The sequence below is a fragment of the Mesoplodon mirus genome, assembly GCF_964341445.2.
Source record: "Mesoplodon mirus genome assembly, chromosome: 17".
In the NCBI taxonomy this organism is placed as follows: domain Eukaryota; kingdom Metazoa; phylum Chordata; class Mammalia; order Artiodactyla; family Ziphiidae; genus Mesoplodon; species Mesoplodon mirus.
Genome location: NC_138993.1, coordinates 37,961,540 through 37,983,199, shown reverse-complemented (window position 1 = coordinate 37,983,199; position 21,660 = coordinate 37,961,540). Strand labels below are relative to the sequence as shown.

Below are 21,660 nucleotides of genomic sequence, written 5' to 3'. Positions count from 1 at the left end.
CAATTAAATGATGACACAATGCCTCAATCTCAATGCACAGTCCACAAAGAGGTAAGACTACTTTTTGATTGTTTTGAAATTTCTTTCACTATGTGGGATTTGGCAATTTCTCATGCATTCAGTTGTATCATTTGGTGGGTAATAGGCCTCATTTTGTAACCATCTCAAGAATAAAATATTCACACATTTATCTATGATGTATTTTCCCCCTTAAGTTCATAAAGCACTTGCTTATTACTGTACAAGAAAGTATAAAATTACAATCATTCCTCCAAACATTAAAATTTACTTCTCTGCTTTCTTTCCTGATTTTCTACTATCCAAATCAATAGTGCTTTTGCTGAATTGTAATGTTTTGAACACATTGTAATTAACAGTGGTGAATATGTGAATAAGTCTAGCGAAACTTGCATGTGCATAATGATAACTAAGTCATGAAGACTGTGGAATAACTACAATTTTAGGAAACATTAATGACAGACACCCTATTATCAAATCTTATTAAATCTATTAAATCTTATCTTAAAATATGAAATAAAAAAATACATGTTATAGAATTGATAAAATGCAGTAGTATACCTGTGGATATTTTGTACAAGTGCACTAGTAAAATAATAGTGGTTGTTAAAATATTCAAGTAATCCAACTTTGGTTGCTATATAGTCCTTGTTTCTTAATTTCTCATGTGCTCCCACTATATTGTTCACCTGGTCTGTCCACTAGGACCTGGAATACTGGTTTTAAGGGTAAAATATTGTTCAGCAAAAGTAAAGTATGATTCAGCAAAAGTCTGTTTCACTGCTATGGCTGGTATCTAGTTAGATTTATAAAGGTCTCCTTTACCAGTTGGCAAATATGTTGAATATCACACTTGTATTATACTGTTAATTTGTACTTTATCCTCTAAATTAATGGTAGATCTTTAATCTCTGTCATCCATATATAGATTTATCATATATAATTTCACATTTTATGCATCTTTTTAAGGTTCAACATTACTAATTATTTTGCCTACATCAAGTAATTAAAATATAATGTAAATAAGCATGTGTTCTCAATGCAATAACATTTACATTAGACTAATTTACAGAATAATTTACTGAAAAAAAACATGGATATTTGCATCATCCCTACAGAGTATAGAACAAAATCCTGCTAATTACAGCAGAAAAAAGTTAACATTCAAAAAAATGCATCCTGATTTTAAAAAGAGTATAATAATGTATATATCAGAATGTGAAATTATTTCAAAATAACCTAAACATCTTTTTTTCACATTTTTATTGTAGTATAATATCTTTACAATGTTGTGTTACTTTCTGCTTTATAACAAAGTGAATCAGTTATACATATACATATATCCCATATCTCTTCCCTCTTGCGTCTCCCTCTCTCCCACTTTCCCTATCCTACTGCTCTAGGTGGTCACAAAGCACCGAGCTGGCTCCATGTGCTATCTGGCTGCTTCCCACTAGCTATCTCTTTTATGTTTGGTAGTGTATATATGTCCATGCCACTCTTTCACTTTGTCCCAGCTTACCCTTCCCCCTCCCCATATCCTCAAGTACATTCTCTAGTAGTTCTGCATCTTTATTCCCATCTTCCCCCTAGGTTCTTCATGACCATCTTTTTTGTTTGTTTTGTTTTTTAGATTCCATATATATGTGTTAGCATATGGTATTTGTTTTTCTCTTTCTGACTTAATTCACTCTGTATGACAGACTCTAGGTCCATCAACATCACTACAAATAACTGAATTTCATATTTCTTTTATGGCTGAGTAATATTCCATTGTATATATGTGCCACATCTTCTTTATCCATTCATTTCTTGATGGACACTTAGGTTGCTTCCATGTCCTAGCTATTGTAAATAGAGCTTCAATTAACATTTTGGTACATGACTCTTTTTGAATTATGGTTTCCTCAGTGTATATGCTCAGTAGTGAGATAATTTCAACCTACCTAAACATCTTTAATTTTCAACATTTTTTATGTTTTTTATATGATTCATATATTCAAACAGCTTATTAAACACTCTGAATTTTACATTCTTCATATGTAACAATTACATTTAATTTTCAGGGTTGTTTTAAGCAGTTATGGAAATAGAGTATGTTAACATATCATATGTTTGGGGGAATAAATATTATTTTACTATTCTCTTTTGTATGTGTTACAGGATAGTTAAAGTAATTGTTATGCTTTATAGATATGTTTACCACAAGTTTATTGGAATTTCTAGGAAAGTTTGAGTTTTGAAGTTAGCTATTTCTTTGAAATAAAGAAATAGTTTGATAGAAAACAAAAAAAATGTAAGAAAAGGGAGAAATAAAACTTATATGTAGTTAATGACTATATTTTGAAACTTTTAGATTTCAGATGTTAAGGTTAAAATATATTTATTTTATTTATTTATTCTGTAAAATAATGATGCCAAAGCTATTGAATGAGGAAAGGAGTTCCTTTCAACACATGACTCTGGAAAAACTAGTTTGGATACATATAGGGAGAATAATCATTCTTAGGCTCTACCTCAAACAATATACAAAAATTAACTTTAGATAGATAATATATTTCAACAGAAAAGCTACTTTATAAATCTGCAAACATAGGAAACTATTTTTGTGAGAGGTAGAAACATATTTCTCAGAAAGAACACAGCAAGCTCTAATAATAAAATTTAAAATACTATGGTCTACATTAATTTTATAAAATTTCTGCTCATTAAAATATGATGTCAAGGGCTTCCCTGGTGGTGCAGTGGTTGAGAGTCCGCCTGCTGATGCAGGGGACATGGGTTCGTGCCCTGGGCCAGGAAGATCCCACATGCCATGGAGCGGATGGGCCCGTGGGCCATGGCCACTGAACCTGCGTGTCCGGAGCCTGTGCTCCACAACAGGAGAGGCCACAACAGTGAGAGGCCCGTGTACTGCAAAAAAAAAAAAAATGATGTCAAGAAAATAAATTCACAAGACATAAACTTGAATATAATGTTTCTAAAATGTATAAATGACAAAGGCCTTACATTCACAATGTACAAAGGATACCTAAACCAATAATAAAATTACAATTAACCCAATAAAATATGAGGAAAAGACTTAGATTTTTCATGAATGAAGATTTTCAGATAGTCAGTAAGTGCATGAGAAAGTACTCAGCAAATTAATCATTGTGGACATGCAACTTAAAACACAATAAGTTATCACTATACAAACACACTAGAAATTCTAAAAATGAAAATATCAAAATATTAAATACTGATAAGTATTTAGAACATTGGTGTAACCACTTTGTCAAATTTGACAAACCTGTGTAAAAGTATATATTCATTCACCACATAATCAGTTCTAAGGTATTTGTGCAAAAGAAATGAAAATGTATATCCATCCAAACACTTGTACACAAATCTTTCCAGCGGCTTTATTCATAATAGCCAAACACTAGAAACAAGTCAAATATTCATGAATGAGTTGAACAAATAAACACTTAATGGTATATATTTTATAAGTGAATATTACTCAGCATTGAGGCAAACACCAGGTAAGTAAAAAGCATAGTTATATCTCAAAAGTTTGCTGAGAAAAAAAGAGCTGGGCACAATAGAAACCATGGGTATTTTATTTATATGATTCTGGAAAAAATAAAATTTATATGATTCTATGGTTCTAATTTAATATATGCTACTGTATGATCTATGTTGAGTGGGGAGTGGGTAAAGATTGACTTGGGATGGGCATGAGGGAACTTTCATAGGTAATTATAATATCTATATATTGGTATGTGTATGGATTACATAGTTTATTCATTTGTCAGAACATATTCACCTGAAATATTTAAGATCTATATGGCATCTGAATTCTGGCTCTATTAAAAATTAAAAGGCAAACAAACTAAGCAAAATCTTGTATGCTCTGATGGCAAATACTAAAGAATTGATTAACATGATCTATGTGGCCATTTTTTTGTTTTTCATTACTGCCATATAGCACATACTTAACACATACACATGACTGATATATACAATTATTTATGAGTTTGTTAGTAATGTCATACATCTAGAACCTTTACAGCATTATAGAGAATGGTAAGTACTTTGGGAACATATCATTAATATTAATAACCTTATGATTTAAAATTCTGGAAAGTAGATAATCCTATAGTGTCTTTACATTTCATCATTTTTATTTGCTTATGATTTCTACAAATAAAGCATAACAGCATGGATTGTATACTTACATATGTTAGAAATTTGATTAGAATGATTTTCTCTATCAAAAAGGAAATATTCTTAGAAAAGCTGAAAGTTTCTGACATTTTAACAAAGAGTTCAAAAGATGATTACTTCGAACAACTCACCTTTTATCTACTTTATTTACACTCAGCTCATTTTAGTTTTCAAAAAGTAATAATTTTGCTTTTAAATTAAAATATTATTTTATATGCTAAATGGTGAACTTAAACTGTTAAGAACTAGAACAAAGAAAATCATTTAAATGGCCTCAGTCTCTGAGACAGTCCATGACCAGTCAATTATTCTGTTTTACATAAAACAGAGTAACCAGAAGACAACTGAGAGGATTCAGATAATGAGAGGAACAGGTTAATGTGATTTTGCCTAATACTTTTGTGATTAAACAGATAAAAACAGGGATTATTAATAACTTCATAATATCTGAATACTTTTGGAATAATCTTCTAGTTCTTTTTTTGAAAAACCTTTTACAATAAATCCAACCTGAGTTTGAGTAACATTGTGTGTGCATTGGTGACGTGATGCATATAAAAATAAATACCAAAGTTTTGTTGGTGTTACAGAAAATACAACATTGGAAACTTGGACTATGAAAGAGATAGAAATATCTTCCCCATTTTGGCTGCTTCATCTTCTTGTGTTTACTCCAATCTTAATTTGGGTACAATTTTTTTTTTTTACATCTTTATTGGAGTATAATTACTTTGCAAATGGTGTGTTAGTTTCTGCTTTATAACAAAGTGAATAAGTTATACATATACATATATCCCCATACCTCTTTCCTCTTGCGTCTCCCTCCCTCCCACTCTCCCTGTCCTACTGCTCTAGGTGGTCACAAAGCACCGAGCTGGCTCCATGTTCTATCTGGCTGCTTCCCACTAGCTATCTATTTTACATTTGGTAGTGTATATATGTCCATGCCACTCTCTTGCTTTGTCCCAGCTTACCCTTCCCCATCCTCATATCCTCAAGTCCATTCTCTAGTAGGTCTGTGTCTTTGTTCCTGTCTTACCTCTAGGTTCTTCATGACAAATTTTCCTTAAATTCCATATATATGTGATAGCATACGGTATTTGTCTTTCTCTTTCTGACTTACTTCACTATGTATGACAGACTCTAGGCCCATCCACCTCATTACAAACAGCTCAATTTCGTTTCTTTTTATGGCTGAGTAATATTCCATTGTATATATGTGCCACATCTTCTTTATCCATTCATCCAATCATGGACACTTAGGTTGTTTCCATCTCTGGGCTATTGTAAATAGAGCTGCAATGAACATTTTGGTACATGATTCGTTTTTGAATTATGGTTTTCTCAGGGTATATGCCCAGGAGTGGGATTTCTTGGTCATATGGTAGTTTTCTTGGTAGTTTTTTAAGGAACCTCCATACAGTTCTCCATAGTGGTTCTACCAATTCACATTCCCACCAGCAGTGCAAGAGTGTTCCCTTTTCTCCACACCCTCTCCAGCATTTACTGTTTCTAGATTTCTTGATGATGGCCATTCTGACTGGTGTGAGATGATATCTCATTGTAGTTTTGATTTTCATTTCTCTAATGATTAACGATGTTGAACATTCTTTAATGAGTTTGTTGGCAGTCTGTACGTCTTCTTTGGAGAAATATCTATTTAAGTCTTCTGCCCATTTTTGGATTGGGTTGTTTGCTTTTTTTTATTGAGCTACTTGTAAATTTTAGAGATTATTCCTTTGTCAGTTGCTTCATTTGCAAACAGTTTCTCCCATTCTGAGGGTTGTCTTTTCGTCTCTTTTATGGTTTCCTTTGCTGTGCAAAAGCCTTGAAGTTTAATCAGTTCCCACTTGTTTATTTTTGCTTTTATTTCCATTTCTCTAGGAGGTGGGCCAAGAAGGAACTTGCTGTGATTTATGGCATAGAGTATTCTGACTATGTTTTCCTCTAAGAGTTTGATAGTTTCTGGCCTTACACTTAGGTCTTTAATCCATTTTGAGCTTATTTTTGTATATGGTGTTAGGGAGTGATCTAACCTCATACTTTTATATGTACCTGTCCAGTAAATCCAGCAATACTTATTGAAGAGGCTGTCCTTTCTCCACTGTACATTCCTGCCTCCATTATCAAAGATAAGGTGACCATATGTGCGTTGGTTTATCTGTGGGCTTTCTATCCTGTTCCATTGATCTATATTTCTGTTTTTGTTCCAGTACCATATTGTTTTGATTATTGTAGCTTTGTAGTATAGTCTGAAGACAGGGAGCCTGATTCCTCCACCTCCGTTTTTCGTTCTCAAGATTGCTTTGGGTAATCGGGTCTTTTGTGTTTCCACACAAATTGTGAAAATTTTTGTTCTAGTTCCATGAAAAATATCAGTGGTAGATTGATAGGGATTGCATGTATCTGTAGATTGCTTCGTGTAGTAGAGTCATTTTCACAATGTTGATTCTTCCCATCCAAGAACGTGGTATATCTCTCCATCCATTTGTATCATTTTTAATTTCTTTCATCAGTGTCTTATAATTTTCTGCATACAGGTCTTTTTTCTCCTTAGGTAGGTTTATTCCTAGGTATTTTATGCTTTTTGTTGCAACAGTAAATGGGAGTGTTTTCTTGATTTCACTTTCAGATTTTTCATCATTAGTGTATAGGAATGCCAGAGATTTCTGTGCATTAATTTTGTATCCTGCTATGTTAGCAACTTCATTGATTAGCTCTTGTAGTTTTCTGGTAGCATCCTTAGGACACTCTATGTGGAGTATCATGTCATCTGCAAGCAGTGACAGCCTTACTTTTTCTTTTCAGATTTGGATTCCTTTTCTTTCCTGTTCTTCTCTGATTGCTGAGGCTAAAACTTCCAAAACTATGTTGAATAAGAGTGGTGAGAGTGGGTAGCCTTGTCTTGTTCCTGATCTTAGTGGAAAAGTTTTCAGTTTTTCACCATTGAGGATGATGTTGGATGTGGGTTTGTTATATATGGTCTTTATTATGTTGAGGAAAATTCTGTCTATGTCTACATTCTAGAGGGTTTTTATCATAAGGGGGTCTTGAATTTTGTTGAAAGCTTTCTCTGCATCTATTGAGATGACCATATAGTTTTCCTCCATCAATTTGTTAATATGGTGTATCACATTCATTGATTTGTGTATATTGAAGAATTATTTCATTCCTGGAATAAACTCCACTTGAGCATGGTCTATGATCCTTTTAATGTGCTGTTGGATTCTGTTTGCTCGTATTTTGTTGAGGATTTTTGCATCTATGTTCATCAGTGATATTGGCCTGTAGTTTTCTTTCTTTGTGACATCCTTGCCTGGTTTTGGTATCAGGGTGATGGTGACCTAATAGAATGAGTTTGGGAGTGTTCCTCCCTCTGCTATGTTTTGGAAGAGTTTGAGAAGGATAGGTGTTAGCTCTTCTCTAAATATTTGATAGAATTCGCCTGTGAAGCCATCCGGTCCCGGGCTTGTGTTTGTTGGAAGATTTTTAATCACAGTTTCAATTTCAGTGCTTGTGATTGGTCTCTTCATATTTTCTATTTCTTCCTGATTCAGTCTTGGCAGGTTGTGCCTTTGTAAGAATTTGTCCATTTCTTCCAGGTTGTCCATTTTATTGGCATAGCATTGCTTGTAGTAATCTCTCATGATCTTTTGTATTTCTGCAGTGTCAGTTGTTACTTCTCCTTTTTCATTTCTAATTATATTGATTTGAATCTTCTCCCTTTGTTCTTGAATAGTCTGGCTAATGGTTTATCAATTTTGTTAATCTTCTCAAAGAACAAGCTTTTAGTTGTATTGATATTGGCTATCATTTCCTTCATTTCTTTTTAATTTATTTCTGATCTGATCTTTATGGTTTCTTTCCTTCTGCTAACTTTGGGATTTTTTTGTCTTCTTTCTCTAATTGCTGTAGGTGCATGGTTAGTGTGTTTATTCGAGATGTTTCCTGTTTCTTAAGGTAGGATTGTATTGCTATAAACTTCCCTCTTAGAACTGCTTTTGCTGCATCCAATAGATTTTGGGTCGTCGTGTCTCTATTGTCATTTGTTTCTAGGTATTTTTTTATTTCTTCTTCGATTTCTTCAGTGATCACTTCGTGATTAAGTAGTGTATTGTTTAGCCTCCATGAGTTTGTATTTTTTACAGATCTTTTCCTGTAATTGATGTCTAGTCTCATAGCATTGTGGTCAGAAATGATTCTTGATACAATTTCAATTTTCTTAAATTTACCAAGGCTTGTTTTGTGACCCAAGATATGATCTATCCTGGAGAATGTTCCATGTGCACTTGAGAAAAATGTGTATTCTGTTGTTTTTGGATAGAATTTCCTATAAACATCAATTAAGTCCATCTTGTTTAATATATCATTTAAAGCTTGTGTTTTATTATTTATTTTCATTTTGGATGATCTGTCCTTTTGTGAAAGTGGGGTGTTGAAATCCCCTACTATGAGTGTGTTGCTGTCAGTTTCCTCTTTTATGGCTGTTACTATTTACCTTATGTATCAAGGTGCTCCTATGTTGGGTGCATAAATATTTACAATTGTTATATCTTTTTCTTGGATCGATCTCTTGATCATTATGTAGCATCATTCTTTGTCTCTTCTAATAGTCTTTATTTTAAAGTCTATTTTGTCTGATATGAGAATTGCTACTCTAGCTTTCTTTTGGTTTCCATTTGCATGGAATATAATTTTCCATCTCCTCACTTTCAGTCTGTATATGTCTCTAGGTCTGAAATGGTTCTCTTGTAGACAGCATATATATGGTTCTTGTTTTGGTATCCATTCAGCCAGTCTATGTCTTTTGGTGGGAGCATTTAATCCATTTACATTTAAGGTAATTATCGATATGTATGTTCCTATTCCCATTTTCTTAATTGTTTTGTATTTGTTATTATAGGTCATTTCCTTCTGTTGTGTTTCTAGCCTAGAGAACATCTTTTAGCATTTGTTGTAAAGCTGTTTTGGTGGTGCTGAACTCTCAGCTTTTGCTTTCTGTAAAGGTTTTAATTTCTCCATCAAATCTGAATGAGATCCTTGCTGTGTAGTGTATTCTTGGTTGCAGGTTTTTCTCCTTCATCTCTTTAAATATGTCCTGCCAGTCCCTTCTGGCTTGCAGATATTCTGCTGAAAGATCAGCTGTTAACCTGATGGGGATTCCCTTGTGTGTTATTTGTTGTTTTTCCCTTGCTGCTTTTAATATGTTTTCTTTGTGTTTAATTTTTGACAGTTTGATTAATATGTGTCTTGGCATATTTCTCCTTAGATTTATTCTGTATGGGACTCTCTGTGCCTCCTGAACTTGATTATCTATTTCCTTTCCCATATTAGGGAAGTTTTCAACTATAATCCTCTCAAATGTTTTCTCAGTCCCTTTCCTTTTCTCTTCTTCTTCTGGAACCCATATAATTCGAATGTTGGTGTGTTTACTGTTGTCCCAGAAGTCTCTGAGACTGTCCTCAGTTCTTTTCATTATTTTTTCTTTATTCTGCTCTGCAGTAATTATTCCACTATTTTTTCTTCTAGGTCACTTATCCGTTCTTCTGCCTCAGTTTTTCTGGTATTGATCCCTTCTACAGTATTTTTAATTTAATTTATTGTGTTGTTCATCATTGCTTGTTTCATCTTTAGTTCTTCTAGGTCCTTCTTAAATATTTCTTGCATTTTCTCTATTCTATTTCCAAGATTTTGGATCATCTTTACTGCCATTATTCTGTATTATTTTTCAGGTAGACTGCCTATTTCCTCTTCATTTGTTATGTCTGGTGGGTTTTTATCTTGCTCCTTCACCTGCTGGGTTTTTTTTTTTTTTGTCTTCTTATTTTGCTTATCTTACTCTGTTTGGGGTCTTTTTGTCACAGGCTGCAGGCTTGTAGTTTCCATTGTTTTTGGTGTCTGTCCGCAGTGGCTAAAATTGGTTCCATGGGTTGTGTAGGTTTCCTGTGGAGGGGACTAGTGCCTGTGTTCTGGTGTATGAGGCTTAATCTTGTCTTTCTGGTTGGCTGGTCCACATCTGGTAGTGTGTTTTGGGGTGTCTGTCGATTTATTATGATTTTAGGCAGCCTCTCTGTTAATGGGTAGGGTTGTGTTCCTGTCTTGCAGGTTGTTTAGCATAGAGTGTCCAGCAATGTAGCTTGCTGGTCACTGAGTGACGCTGGGTGTTGGTGTTGAGATGGACATCTCTTGGATATTTTCACCTTTTGATATTACATGGAGCTGGTAGGTCTCTTGTGCACCAGTATCCTAACGTTGGTTCTCCCAACTCAGAGGCCCAGCACTGACTCCTGGCTGCAGCACCAAGAGTCTTTCATCCACATGGCTCAGAATAAAAGTGAGAAAAATAAAAGAAAGTAAGAAAGAAAGAAAGAAAGAAAGAAAGAAAGAAAGAAAGAAAGAAAGAATGAGGATAAAATAAAATAAATAAAGGTAAAACAAAATAAATTTATTAAAATAAAAATAATAATTATTAAGAAGAAATATTTTTTAAAGTAAAAGAAAACAGCAACAACAACAAAGAAAACAAAACAAAAAATGGACAGATAGAACCCTAGGGCAAATAGTGAAATCAAAGGTATACAGACAACATCTCACACAGAAGCATACACATACACACTCACAAAAAGAAGAAAAGGGGAAAAAATCATAAATCTTGCTCTCAAAGTCCACCTCCTCAATTTAGGATGATTCGTTGTCTATTCAGTTATTCCACAGATGCAGGGTACGTGAAGTTGATTGTGGAGATTTAATCTGCTGCTTCTGAGGCTGCTGGGAGAGACATCCCTTTCTCTTCTTTGTTCGCACAGCTCCCAGGTTTCAGCTTTGGATTTGGCCCCACCTCTGCGTGTAGTCACCGGAGAGCATCTGTTCTTTGCTCAGACAGGACGGGGTTAAAGGAGCCACTGATTCGGGGGCTCTGGCTCACTCAGGCCTGCCTGGGGGAGGGAGGGGTGAGGATGCAGGGCAAGCCTGTGGCAGAAGAGGCCAGCATGACATTGCACCAGCCTGAGGCATTCCATGCGTTCTCCCGGGGAAGTTGTCCCTGGATCCTGGGACCCTGACAGTGGCGAGCTGCACAGTCTCCGTAGAAGGGAGGTGTAGTGAGTGACCTGTGCTCACACAAAGACTTCTTGGTGACAGCAGGTGCAGCCTTAGTGTCTAATGCCCTTCTCTGGTGTCCGTGCTGTTAGCCACTGCTTGCGCCTATCTCTGGAGCTTCTTTAAGCAGCACTCTTTTTTTTTTATTTTTTTATTTTATTTTATTTTTTTTCTTTTTATTAGTTTCTGCTTTATAACAAAGTGAATCAGTCATACATATACATCTGTTCCCACATCCCTTCCCTCATGCATCTCCCTCCCTCCCCACCTCCCCATCCCACCCCTCCAGGCGGTCACAGAGCACCGAGCTGATCTCCCTGTGCTCTGCGGCTGCTTCCCATTATCTATCTACCCTACGTTTGGTAGTGTACATATGTCCATGCCTCTCTTTCGCTTTGTCAGAGCTTACCCTTCCGCCTCCCCATATCCTCAAGTCCATTCTCTAGTAGGTCTGTGTCTTTATTCCCGTTTTACCAATAGGTTCTTCATGACTTTTTTTTTTAATTCCATATATATGTGTTAGCATACGGTATTTGTCTTTCTCTTTCTGACTTACTTCACTCTGTATGACAGACTCTAGGTCTATCCACCTCATTACAAATAGCTCAGTTTCATTTGTTTTTATGGCTGAGTAATATTCCATTGTATATATGTGCCACATCTTCTTTATCCATTCATCCGATGATGGACACTTAGGTTGTTTCCAGCTCCGGGCTATTGTGAATAGAGCTGCGATGAACATTTTGGTACATGTCTCCTTTTGAATTATGGTTTTCTCAGGGTATATGCCCAGTAGTGGGGTTGCTGGGTCATATGGTAGTTCTATTTTTAGTTTTTTAAGGAACCTCCATACCGTTCTCCATAGTGGCTGTACCAATTCACATTCCCACCAGCAGTGCAAGAGTGTTCCCTTTTCTCCATACCCTCTCCAGCATTTATTGTTTCTAGATTTCTTGATGATGGCCATTCTGACTGGTGTGAGATGATATCTCATTGTAGTTTTGATTTGCATTTCTCTAATGATTAATGATGTTGAGCATTCTTTCATGTGTTTGTTGGCAGTCTGTATATCTTCTTTGGAGAAATGCCTATTTAAGTCTTCTGCCCATTTTTGGATTGGGTTGTTTGGTTTTTTGCTATTGAGCTGCATGGGCTGTTTATAAATTTTGGAGATTAATCCTTTGTCAGTTGCTTCATTTGCAAATATTTTCTCCCATTCTGAGGGTTGTCTTTTGGTCTTGTTTATGGTTTCCTTTGCTGTGCAAAAGCTTTGAAGTTTCATTAGGTCCCATTTGTTTATCTGTGTTTTTATTTCGATTTCTCTAGGAGGTGGGTCCAAAAGGATCTTGCTCTGATTTATGTCATAGAGTGTTCTACCTATGTTTTCCTCTAAGAGTTTGATAGTTTCTGGCCTTATATTTAAGTCTTTAATCCATTTTGAGCTTATTTTTGTGTATGGTGTTAGGGAATGATCTAATCTCAAACTTTTACATGTCCCTGTCCAGTTTTCCCAGCACCACTTATTGAAGAGGCTGTCCTTTCTCCACTGTACTTTCCTGCCTCCTTTATCAAAGATAAGTTGACCATACGTGCGTGGGTTTATCTCTGGGCTTTCTATCCTGATCCACTGATCTATCTTTCTGTTTTTATGCCAGTACCACACTGTCTTGATTACTGTAGCTTTGTGGTATAGTCTGAAGTCAGGGAGCCTGATTCCTCCAGCTCCGTTTTTCGTTCTCAAGATTGCTTTGGCTATTCGGGGTCTTTTGTTTTTCCAAACAAATTTTGAAATTTTTTGTTCTAGTTCTGTGAAAAATGCCAGTGGTAGTTTGATAGGGATTGCACTGAATCTGTAGATTGCTTTGGGTAGTAGAGTCATTTTCACAATATTGATTCTTCCAATCCAGGAGCATTGTATGTCTCTCCATCTATTTGTATCATCTTTAATTTCTTTCATCAGTGTCTTATAATTTTCTGCATACAGGTCTTTTTTCTCCTTAGGTAGGTTTATTCCTAGATATTTTATTCTTTTTGTTGCAATGGTAAATGGGAGTGTTTTCTTGATTTCATTTTCAGATTTTTCATCATTAGTGTACAGGAATGCCAGAGATTTCTGTACATTAATTTTGTATCCTGCTACTTTACCAAATTCATTGATTAGCTCTAGTAGTTTTTTGGTAGCATCTTTAGGATTCTCTATGTATAGTATCATGTCATCTGCAAACAGTGACAGCTTTACTTCTTCTTTTCCGATTTGGATTCCTTTTATTTCCTTTTCTTCTCTGATTGCTATGGCTAAAACTTCCAAAACTATGTTGAATAAGAGTGGTGAGAGTGGGCAGCATTGTTTGTTCCTGATCTCAGTGGAAATGGTTTCAGTTTTTCACCATTGAGGACAATGTTGGCTGTGGGTTTGTCATATATGGCCTTTATTATGTTGAGGAAAGATCCCTCTATGCCTACTTTCTGCAGGGTTTTTATCATAAATGGGTGTTGAATTTTGTCGAAAGCTTTCTCTGCATCTATTGAGATGATCATATGGTTTTTCTCCTTCAACTTGTTAATATGGTGTATCACATTGATTGATTTGAGTATATTGAAGAATCCTTGCATTCCTGGAATAAACCCCACTTGATCATGGTGTATGATCCTTTTAATGTGCTGTTGGATTCTGTTTGCTAGTATTTTGTTGAGGATTTTTGCATCTATGTTTATCAGTGATATTGGCCTGTAGTTTTCTTTCTTTGTGACATCTTTGCCTGGTTTTGGTATCAAGGTGATGGTGGCCTCGTAGAATGAGTTTGGGAGTGTTCCTTCCTCTGATATTGTTTGGAAGAGTTTGAGAAGGATGGGTGTTAGCTCTTCTCTAAATGTTTGATAGAATTCGCCTGTGAAGCCATCTGGTCCTGGGCTTTTGTTTGATGGAAGATTTTTAATCACAGTTTCAATTTCAGTGCTTGTGATTGGTCTATTCATATTTTCTATTTCTTCCTGAGTCAGTCTTGGCAGGTTGTGCATTTCTAAGAATTTGTCCATCTCTTCCAGGTTGTCCATTGTATGGGCATAGAGTTGCTTATAATAATCTCTCATGATCTTTTGTATTTCTGCAGTGTCAGTTGTTACTTCTCCTTTTTCATTTCTAATTCTATTGATTTGAGTCTTCTCCCTTTTTTTCTTGATGAGTCTGGCTAATGGTTTATCAATTTTGTTTATCTTCTCAAAGAACCAGCTTTTAGTTTTATTGATCTTTGCTATCGTTTCCTTCATTTCTTTTTCATTTATTTCTGATCTGATTTTTATGATTTCTTTCCTTCTGCTAACTTTGGGATGTTTTTGTACTTCTTTCTCTAATTGCTTTAGGTGCAAGGTTAGGTTGTTTATTCGAGATGTTTCCTGTTTCTTAAGGTGGGATTGTATTGCTATAAACTTCCCTCTTAGAACTGCTTTTGCTGCATCCCATAGGTTTTGGGTCGTCGTGTCTCCATTGTCATTTGTTTCTAGGTATTTTGTTTGTTTGTTTGTTTGTTTGTTTGTTTTGCGGTACACGGGCCTCTCACTGTCATGGCCTCTCCCGTTGCGGAGCACAGGCTCCGGACGCGCAGGCTCAGCCACCATGGCTCACGGGCCCAGCCGCTCCACGGCATGTGGGATCTTCCCGGACCGGGGCACAAATCCGCATCCCCTGCATCGGCAGGCGGTCTCTCAACCACTGCACCACCAGGGAAGCCCTAGGTATTTTTTAATTTCCCCTTTGATTTCTTCAGTTTTCACTTCGTTATTAAGTAGTGTATTGTTTAGCCTCCATGGGTTTGTATTTTTTACAGCTCTTTTCCTGTAATTGATATCTAGTCTCATAGCATTGTGGTCAGAAAAGATAACTGATACAATTTCAATTTTCTTAAATTTACCAAGTAAGCAGCACTCTTAATCCCCTCTCCTCATGCACCAGGAAACAAAGCAGGAAGAAAAAGTCTCTTGACTCTTTGGCAGGTCCAGACGTTTTCCCGGACTCCCTCCCGGCTAGCCATGGTACACTAACCCCTTCAGGCTGTGTTCATGCTGCCAGTCTTCTCCCTGTGCTTGACCGAAGCCCAAGCCTCAGCTCCCAGCCCCGCCCACCCCATTGGGTGATCAGAGAAGCCTCTCGGGCTGGTCAGTGCTAGTCGGCACCTATCCTCTGTGTGGAAATCTCTCTGCTTTTCCCTCTGCACCCCTGTTGCTGTGCTCTCCTCCACGGCTCTGAATCTCCCCCTTCTGCCACCCGCAGTCTCCGCATGTGAAGGAGCTTCCTGGTGTGTGGAAACCTTTCCTCCTTAACGGCTCCCTCCCACTGGCACAGGTCCCGTCCCTATTCTTTTATTTTTTATTTTATTTATTTATTTATTTATTTATTTTGCAGTACGTGGGCTTCTCACTGTTGTGGCCTCTCCCGTTGTGGAGCACAGGCTCTGAATGTGCAGGCTCAGCGGCCATGGCTCACAGGCCCAGCCGCTCCACGGCATGTGGGATCTTCCCGGACTGGGGCATGAACCCGTGTCCCCTGCATCGACAGGCGGACTCTCAACCACTGTGCCACCAGGGAAGCCCTCCCATCCCTATTCTTTTGTCTCTTTTTTTTCTTTTTTCTTTTGCCCTACCCAGGTATGTGGGGAGTTTCTTGCCTTTTGGGAGATCTGAGGTTTTCTGCCAGCGTTCAGTAGGTGTTCTGTAGGAGATGTTCCATTTGTAGATGTATTTCTTATGGATCTGTGGGGCCCCCCTCCCTTGAGTAGCATTCTTTATACAATGGATTATTCTGTGTGATTTGAAATAGGATTGTTTTAGCAGTTTCCCAAATGTTGGAGATCTCCCCTTACTCTTGAATTTCATAAGTCTTCTTGAAATGATGACATAGAGTGCACATTTTGTTAAAGTATAGCTAGTTCAGTATAATTAAATTATTTTCAAAGATTTTGATGTTTCTTGAAATAATTTAAAATATATTAGTATTTTGATAGATTTTGGTCAGGAGAGCTAAAAAGTTACAGGATGGTGAACAAAGATTATAAAACCTGATGATGTTTCTTCATTATAAATTTTATTTTTCCTTTATTGTAGATACCACAATTGAATGCTGTGTTTTTCTACACCTGGTATAACACTAACCACCTCAAGTCATTAGCAACAACAACAACAACAAGCATAAAAATACTATGAATTTTGAGCAACTCATCAGTAAAAACTGGAAAAAGGCTAAGAACCTTGATCATTCATGGAACATTAGACTTTTACTGGAGAAATACAGGAAGCTCTTTCCTGGCCAGTGAGTAATGGTAGTTATTTTTTATTTTTTTATTTTTTTGCGGTACATGGGCCTCTCACTGCTGTGGCCCTTCCCATTGCAGAGCACAGGCTCCAGATGCACAGGCTCAGTGGCCATGGCTCACGGGCAGAGCCGCTCCATGGCATGTGGGATCTTCCCAGACAGGGGCATGAACCCGTGTCCCCTGCATTGACAGGCAGACTCTCAACCACTGCGCCACCAGGGAAGCCCCCCTTTTTTTTAACACCTCATATAGTGTACTATAAATTTATTCTTTCCTCTCTGGAGTATCAGCTTTCCATTCTTGGAACTCTCCTGCCTTTCTAGAATATATTCACCTTCTGTCCTGCATTTTCTCCTTTCCTAAATCAGAGAACTAATCTTTATTGCTTTTTTTGTTGCTGTGCTTTTTGTTTTCTCTTTCCTGAAAGGCATATTGACCCAGTGTGACAACATGCTTACCCCCACCTCCAGTATTCTTTGTTTTATTCTTCTGCAACATTCTTCTCTAACCCTCTCTTGAGAGTCACACTGCCATTATTTCCACTTTTATTTATTTAAGTCTGTTAACCAAAATTTCACAAATGGAGACTTGATGGAAATTAAGAAGGATTTATTTGGGTGACCTTAGGCTTGCAGCCAGGAAGACAAAGATTCAAAAAGCACTTGATTTGTGTTCCACTAAACTACAAACAGGAGGAAGCTAATAAAGGTAAACATTGCAAGGCCAAAGTTTATTATGTAATTGTTTGTAAGAATTATGATTGGTGCTGGCAAGAAGAAAGGGTACTTACTAAGCAAGGATCAGTTGAGTTATGAAATAGTTGCATAGTTACAAGGGGGGAACTTGAGACCACAAGGTTGCAGCTGGCAGATATTGTTCTGAACAGGCTGGTCGTGTTCTTGGGTTTGGTACAGTTTGAAAAAGTTCAACTTGTCTGTGGTGCAGGAATGTGTCTGAGAACAGAATCTCAATGGCTGCTCAACTCCATTTTTGTATGCCTGAATTATGGTTACTCCATTATAATTTCAGTGTCATCATTTCCTCCTTTTGATCACAATTTTCCTCTGGAAAACCTTTAGGTTCAACCTTATTATCAGTTAGATGTTTTTGTCCCATGGACCTGGGATGGACCTGGCCCAGGAAGTTTGTGTTATGGGGGAGTGAGAGGAGTCAATTTCAGAGTTTCAGACTTGGGGCACACTTGAGTAACGTGGTGCCTCAGTGATATGGTCTCAGGCAGGTCACATCTTGATTAAAATTGGAGCTAGTTGTTCCCTTAAAGGATATAACAATAGGTCACAAGGAGAAGATTCCATGAATAGTCTCCAATCTCTGGTTCACCATCATCCTAATAGATCCAGTGTTTAAACATTTTGAAATAAAAGCATAATTAGTTTAACATTATCAAGACAAAGCAGATAACAATAATTAATAGAAAGATGATTTACAGTCCTGACCACAGGAGTTCTCCAATGCCCAGGGTTGGCAGCTGAAAATATCAGAAAATTTAAAGTTAAGTCATTTGAGTGCAACACTGGAGTCCCTTTTAAGGGCTTTGGCAAGCTTGAAAAGTTTACTGATTTCAAGCTCTACTTGAAAGGAGATATTGACCCAAGTGCAACAAGAAGTATTAACAGAACAGACACTTCCTTGGGCTGTAAGGAGATAGTATAAAGCAATATGGTTATCAAGCACTATGTGAGCCAGAATCAAAAGCTCTTTATTGAGCCTTAATAGCTCTTGCAGAGGCTCTAGCAATTTTGACAGTTTGGGTAAGATTTCTCTTTATCACTTCCACATCAGTGATACCAACTCCTAGCCAAGAGCCCCAAATCCTGAGGAAACAGTTAAATTGGTTCCCCTGAATATCCTGCAGGAAGGCCACACTCCTGAGTGTGACCACAACTATTATCTTCATATTCAAATGGGTCTTCATGAAGGTAGTCTTCAACAATTGAGAGGACTATTTTTTTCTTTAAATGTCCCAGCAGAAAGGTTCCTCCTGTTTTCCAACTATCATTCATATCACCAAGGCTAGTTATTGTAACTGCAAACAAATATAAATCCTTTAGGGACACATAGTACTCTAAGTATTGAGTTATTTTTTGAAAGGTATGCAACCACATTTTCTAACCTTGGCCTAGTGCATGGGAGTTTCCAAGCTGTCAAATTGAGCTTGCACGTAGGGAGAAGAGTGGGTCCCCCATTAGCCCAAGTAGGTTGGATGCTAAACATCATATATAAAGGAGAATTTTATTTGAGTTTAGTCTTATTGTAACAGGTGATCAGTAAGTATAGTATAGAGGATAGGGAGGAGAAGTAAGTGACATTGACTTTGCAAATAATGTATGTTCTTTTGTAAAGACATTTTGAGTAATGTCATTGTCATAAACAGTAGATTGGTTACTTCTAGGTCCCCTAAGTTTCCTTGGGATTTTTTCCAGTGAGGTCAGGAAGAAATGAAGGACAGGTGCGGAGTGAGGGAACCTCTGTGTGTTCTCTTTTGTAAGCCACAGTAAATTTAAGTACATTGATAAAATTGGTTATGGGTACAACTACGGCATAGTTATTTTTTACAAAGGGCCCAATAGGAGAATATTGACATATCCAGCACTTGGATAAATTTCCAGAGGAGGCAAGGCACTGACACAAGTGTCAAAAAACAATAACATTGTCTTTCCAAGAATAAGAGTGAACTATAAAGATGGGATGAACAAAGAAATTGGGAGAAGGTTTAGGATTAAAGAAAATATGGGGAAGGAGTAAAAAGGTTTATCAACCATTACTGTAATGGGGTCAAGAGTATAGGTACATTAGTTAACAAGAGGAAAACAATCTGAAAGCAGATTTGGGTTACAGGTCTGGTCCTGACTTTGGAATGTGTTGTCTACCCAGATGTTGTCTGCTTCTGATTCAGGGAAGTTTTTCTTATGTGACCCATTTCAGCTGGAAGTTTCCAATGGGTTGAGAAATACATTTGGGATTGGATAGCTTTTTAAAATGAGAAACATAAATCCGTGAGTCAATAGCAGCAAGTTTTGCCACACATGAAGTAGTTAATAATACCTGGTATGGCCTCTTTCATCCAGGTTGTAAAACATTTTTAAGGAGGTGTGTTTTCCTGTAAACATAGTCACCTTGTTGTAGATTGTGTTCTTTTAGGTCCTCCTCTCCCAGGAGCTCAATGTTAAAAGTTTCTCGTACTAGTGAAGCATTAACCTTCAATATTTTGACTAATATTGGCAATACATGAAAATGTTTCCTTTAAGCAAATTGAGTTTATGTAGTCCAGTATAAATTTGTATTGACCTTCCTGTAATTCTTTCAGAGGGAGAAAGTTGGTGCTTACCAAAAGTATTAGACCCTATGTTGAGCAATACCAGGAGCAGGACTTTTGGTAGGGGAGATTAAAAGATTCAACTAGTTTAGCCAGTTGAGTCTTCATGATTCTTGTGTACTAACCCACAGGATGGTGGATGATAGGGGCAGTGGAAATGTTGAAAAATAGGCCAAATTTTACAAATTGACTGAATAACTCACCCAGTAAAGATGAGTCCCTCCATCACTATGAAGTCAGAGGGAATACTCTATTTAGGAGTTATTTTTACTGAAAGAATTTTGCTTACTGAAAGTTCTGTAGGCCTCTGACATAGAAGTACTTTAATCCAGTGAAAAAAATATACATATTGGTACAAGTACATATCTATATCCCTGAGATGGTGGCAATTGGATAAAAACCATTTGCCATTCCTAGAAGTATGTTAAAGATAAAAAAAAAAAAAAAAAAAAAAAAAACTAGTGGAAGATTTACCTGGATTATATTTGGGGCAGAGGTGACATTTCAAAAATATGTTAGTGGCTATTTTGTAGGGTAGTTTCCAATAATATCATTTTTTCCATATCACTTTATCTGCAAAATGGATGAGTCTGTTTATGCTGCATAATATATGTTCCTGGAGGCTGTAGGGTAAAACTAGAATGTCATAAAACCTGTACCATAAATTATGATCATCCCCAAATTTACATTCCCGGTATAGCCATTTTTCTGGTTCCTCCTGGGAAAAAATCATTTGGGTTTCTCCTAGTAAATCTCCTAAGCTAATAGAAGTTTTGGTAATCGTAATTGAAGGTTCTTCTGAAATGGGGCTAGCTATCATATCAGTTAAATTATCTCCTTTACTTTCTTCTGAACCTAGCTTTGACTTGCCTGGCATTTTTATAGTTTTTATATTGGGTGAAGTTTTCATTTGTGAATGTCTTTCTGGAGGTCCAAGACATACTGGCTATATTTAATTGGTTATACTGTTAAAAATCCCTTTTCTTCCACAACATACAGAAATCATGGAAAATGATGAAATCTTACTGGCAATTTGACCCTTTGCTATAATGCAGGCTTGAGTGAGTGTTATTAGTTCAGCTTGTTGGGCTGAGGTAGCAAAATTTCTTCCATGACCTTATGAAGGGAGATCACAGCACACCAGTTCAACATTTTCCTTTGTTGCAATTTAAATAAGAATCATCAGTGAATATCACTAGGTTGGGATTATCCAGAAGAGTTTCCTGTAAATTCAATCTAAGGGTTAATAACTGAGCAGTGAAATCATGTTATTCATGGGGGAATTCATCCAAGAGCTGAGGAAGGAGGGTAGCAGGTTTGAGAGTATGACATCTAGATATAGCGACATTTGAGGAAGATATAAGAGGTATTTTATAACAAGTTTATCTACTAGAGAGATGTGCTGGGTATGGTGAAAATTTAGAAGAACCTCAACAGAATGGGATGCATAGACAGGAGAGATCAAATGACCATTTCTTTTATTTCTTTAAGTAAGTCTGCAGCAATTGCTCTCATGCAAAGGGGCAAACCCTTAGAGACAGAGTCTAATTGTTAACTGTAATAACCACCTTATCTAACCACCTTATCTATTTTGATCAACATGATTTTGAGTTAGTACTTCTAAGGCAATTCCTCATTATTCATGTATGTATAGTGAGAAGGCAGTTTATAATTGGGATGTACAAGGCTGGA

The 21,660-nt window shown here is 36.7% G+C and overlaps 1 pseudogene across 1 annotated transcript in view; it reads right to left on the bottom strand.

The window, feature by feature from the left end:
- LOC309792637 (nucleoporin p54-like) overlaps positions 1-21,660 on the bottom strand; it is a 90,821-nt pseudogene that overhangs the window by 68,225 nt on the left and 936 nt on the right. The window lies entirely within an intron of this gene.